At 41.8% G+C, this 4,538-nt stretch overlaps 1 protein-coding gene across 1 annotated transcript in view; it reads left to right on the top strand.

The window, feature by feature from the left end:
- The first annotated feature begins 4,333 nt into the window (after positions 1-4,333).
- The window catches only part of NSUN7 (NOP2/Sun RNA methyltransferase family member 7), a 19,509-nt gene continuing 19,304 nt past the window's right edge, over positions 4,334-4,538 (top strand). The window contains exon 1 of the mRNA XM_057371775.1: positions 4,334-4,383. The gene's annotated coding sequence lies outside the window, so the exon portion shown is untranslated. The remainder of the gene's footprint in view (positions 4,384-4,538) is intronic.

The following is a 4,538-nucleotide window of genomic DNA, read 5'->3' as shown; positions in this document are numbered from 1 at the left end:
TGAAAAATTCCACTATTTTGCTCTGCTCTTTCTCGGATAGCCTCTGGCTAGAAATTTTGGCTCTGTTTACTCTGTCTCTTACTCCTATTACCCCTGAAGCTCATATTCCTCCAGTCCTTTTTCAAGCCCCTACACATCTTATCAATAGCAACTATTCTGGTGCCTGACTTTTTCCTGAGCTTTCMTTGTCACCAGCTTTCCCTTGTTCTCCACACTTCCACTTGCTAAAATAATGCTTTAGTTATTCTGTTTTCTACCAGGGCAGTTGTTAGTTTCACACCAATTGCTGTTAGCTGTTCCATGCTATTCTGAGTTATAGTCCTTCCAGCTTTAAAAAAAATGGTCAGGTGAGTGAATGAGATAAATTTATAACATTCCATATCAATTTATAACATTCCATATCAAACCAGACTTATTTTTTCCTTTATTACAAAGAAAGAGAAAGATATTCTATATGTAATATATAATGTAATATAATTYTTGTATATAAATTATTATATACAAGAATTCTTGTAAGTGTAATGAGAAAAATTAAACAAAATCTCAGTTGTTGAGAACAAAATATATCTGGGCAACCTTTCTAGTGAACAGGTGATCATTCTGTAGCCCTTAGCAACATTTGGACTCATTTGGCTACTACCTTTAAAATAAAATTAAATCATCTAGAAAAACTAAATCTAAAAAAAAAGGTTTTGAATTAACCCCTCATATTTTGAGTAGATTTGCAAATTGACTAGAAAAGCAAAGGAGGAAGTTTTGTTTATCACCTATATTTCCTCTGTCTGTCTGATGCTCTCAGCTCACATTAGGGTCCAGGCAGCTGTTTGTGTATGCTTGAATGGYTGAAGATTTAAGGTTGAAATTAATATATTGAATTCAGATTAATATCTATCTCTAATGAAAGACATTCYGCTCTAGAACTTAAATTTTTCACTTCTGAGGCAGGAAAGCTGACCATAATGGGAATACCAATGAATATTTCAGAAATTTCCACTAAATGAAACACTTCAACAAGAAGGAAAGACATAAAAGAAAAAAGGAATTAAAGGTAACATCTCATATATTTTTCCCCATTATAGCACCTTAAGGCTTTTAAGTTTAACACATGGTACTTATTAAATGGTTTAAAAAGTGAACCAAAGACATCCTTGAGTCAAACCAAGTATTACAGTGACTATCAGTTTTGAACAATTAAATTTCTTAACATTCCTGCAACAAAATTATTTTCAGTTTCACTCAAACCACCGTTACTCACAGAGTGATTAAAAGGGACAAAACTGGTGAAGTCTTTGTTCACTTAACCAACTCCTGGTTACTGTATAATAGGTCTGCTTACACATTAATTTTGCAACCTGTGTTGGGTCAAATAAAAATGRCAACTTTCTCACATATTTAATCTAGTCTGAAAGAGCTATCAAAACACAGGGTCAGATTCCTTGGCCACCAATAACAGCGTGGTGCTAAATACAGACATGCCTGTTACACATGGCATCCTGGTATATGTTAATGACTTCTTACTTGGTTTAAGTAAATTATTTACYGGTCTTTAATTATGGAGAACTTCACAAGCCAGAAAACCCAAGTTCCTGTGGATTCAATGAGTAATCAAAGTTTCTACAATGTAAAAGCCTTGGATAAATTGAAACTCACAAGAAGTGATCTCCTAGGTTTTGCTATACCATGTCAGCACCTGTCACTTCACTAGACAAATTAAATATTTGGTGTTTCTTGATTTCTTTGAGAAATTCAGAGTTTCAGAAATCAGCATGGACAATATCAGCAGGTAGATGTTTGTGGGCATGACCAGTGTGACAGATTTTGATCTTTTTACCTCTGCGTAATTTATTATACTCATATTGTAATTTCAAAATAAGAAGGGTAAGATAGAATGTCCTTGCATAGATGAATAACTACCGAAAAGATAGTAAGGGAAGGTGTGAAGAAAAGTCATCAGTGGAGTTCTTTAGTGATTTATATAGTTACTCTTTTTTTGTTCAGCAATCTGGAAAGGGAGAGGAGCAATGAGATTGTGATAATTTGCTAATACATGAAAGTATTYAGAGTAATAAGGATGAGGGAAGGTATTAGAAATGAAGTCAGAAAGACCTTATGATACTGAGTGGTCAGATAAAAATCAGATCAATTATGCTGATAGGAAAAAGCCCGGCTTCAAATATAGGCAGATGGACTCCAAGATGAAAGTTGTTACTCAAGAGCAAGCTCTCATTCCCATGAAAGTACCAAGGCATGGTCTCATCTTCAAGCCACCAAGTTCAAGTTTTACCATATCCAGTCCTTGAGTAGTACTAGGTACAATTTAAACCACTACCTTACATAAAACAGCCTAACGATTTTCTATTGCTCACCTCAACAAAACAATTTACCAAATTTGACAGGATTTAGCCTAAAAACACACTCAAGTATTAGGAGTTGTGCTGGAAGGAAATGAAATTTAAGCTTTTATTCTCGTTCTTCTTATTCTACTCCAAGTTTGTCAGCAATTCATTCATGCACTAGCTAGGGTGCAGAGCCTGGAAGCCAGYGTGCCACTTCAGCTTGCATCGAATCTACCCTAAGGAGATTGATCAGCCTGGAGAGCATGCTAAGCTCTGGGAAGAAAGAGCCCACATGGAACAGAACACTCTTTCATTTTTTCTCCATCCATGATCAAGTTAAAAGCATGTTGGCTAAAAAAAACTAACTTAAAATATGAAGACGTTTTAAGGGGGTTTTCTGTGAAGCGACAGTAGCTCAAAATGTCACGAACAAAAAGGAAATGAGATAGTGGYGCTAATATACATTTATTTCTTTCAAAAGACAAATAGCTGCAGGTACCAGAAATTCTTAGCAGAAGTTTTAGCAAAATAAACTACTTCAAAGTGAAGGTGAAAGATTAGTACACAGAAATGAAATTGACACTGGGCAGCAATTTCCAGTTGCGCCTTTTAAAAAGAGCTGCCATATCTATTTGGACAAAATGAAATAAACAGCACAAAAACTCCTTTCCATCTATACTGYAGATAGCATAGTGCCCTATTGATCCATACAACCTATTAATCACGTATTCCACCCCTTCATCAGGAAGGATGCAAGATTTGTTAGAACTGAAATGTGCAAGGTTTACCCAGCCTATTTGGCTCGCTTTGGAACTAACTGCTCCTCTCAGAATCACAGCAGTCATGCTGGAGCATGTAGCAGATCCAGACCGGAAAGGTGTCTTTGTACCATCAGCAAACTAAGCATTGTTTTTAACTCTCCAAATTTTCTAGTCCTGATGTACGTGATTGCATGGCGTCACATCTTGGTTTTCTTAGATATCTGGTAAGACTGATAGCAGAAAGGGATGTGGCTAACCCAAGTTTTTGGCAGGAATAACAAGCACTGGCTTGTGTGCTTCAATGAAGCTTGCTATCAAAAATTCTGTAAATCTGTAAAAACATGGTTGTACTAAGGTTTTACTGAGTTTTACGAAATGTGCAGCTGACCTATACCAAAGCACTGGTTACTGAGCTTTTGTGCAGAGGAGTCTGTACTTCCATCTTCCCTCTGTAAAGGTACTCGTACCTGTGGCAGATGCTTTTGTGARATGCCAGGCAGGATCATTTTGGAGAAATGACACTCCAAAATAAGAACAGAGGTTGAGGCAGCTAAAACATTACAAGATCACACTGCTAAYTGCAAGCTCAGGTGAAAACCCAGCACCTTATCTGAGGCTATCCCTGTACTTGGGGGATTTCCAGTCCTGTCACTGGTGGCATTTCGATGCTGTCAGGAATGTGTTACACTTGGCTGTAAACGTGCTTATGGAGTTTGCGAGAATTAACTTTGTTTGCACTTTTTTTTTTTAAACAAAAGTTTTTTTTTAAAAAAAACATTAAAAAAAAAAACAAAAAAACGAAGAAAATCGAAGCTACAAAAGAAGCGTGGGAGCAGCTCCCGGGCTTTTCTTAGAGGTTCGTTCAGGGAAACTTCTGGAAGCACTTGTGTGCCACAGCCCCGGTGCGTGCCGTGGCCAGGGTATCCTGTGGCTCCCGGTGGATGGAGCCCGGCTGCCCGGCCCCGGGGGATGGAGCCCCGCTGGCAGGCCCCGCTCGGCCCCGGTGCCCCCGGCCCGAGCCCGCTCCCGGCGGGCGGCGGGGCAGGCGGGGCTGGGCAGGCGGCCCCCCCGAGCCCGGCGGGTGCGGCGCCCCGGCCCCCCCGCAGCGGCGCCGCAGGTGCGTGTGGGCCGCGGCGGGGCTGGGCGGCTGCGGCCGACGGGCCGTGCCGGGGCCCCGCTGCCCTGCCCGGCATGGGGCGACCCCTGCCTGGCACGGGCCCGGGGGTGGTGCCCGCAGCCCCGCCTGGGGCAGGGAGGCGCCGAGGGAGCCGCAGCAGCCCGGCCAGGTAGGAGCCCCGCGGGCCCGGCCCAGGCCAAGGGCAGTGGCGCCGCCCGCCACCGCGCGGGTTTGGCCAGCTCGGTGTAGTTCAGGACCTTGCAGGGCAGGGTTACAATGAACGAACGCTTTGCTGGTTTATACAACGAAGGAGCTTTTGGGTTG

Source organism: Malurus melanocephalus, unplaced genomic scaffold, assembly GCF_030028575.1.
Source record: "Malurus melanocephalus ecotype Western Australia unplaced genomic scaffold, MMel_1.1 scaffold_157, whole genome shotgun sequence".
NCBI classification, from domain to species: domain Eukaryota; kingdom Metazoa; phylum Chordata; class Aves; order Passeriformes; family Maluridae; genus Malurus; species Malurus melanocephalus.
This window is presented reverse-complemented; position numbering and strand designations above follow the sequence as displayed.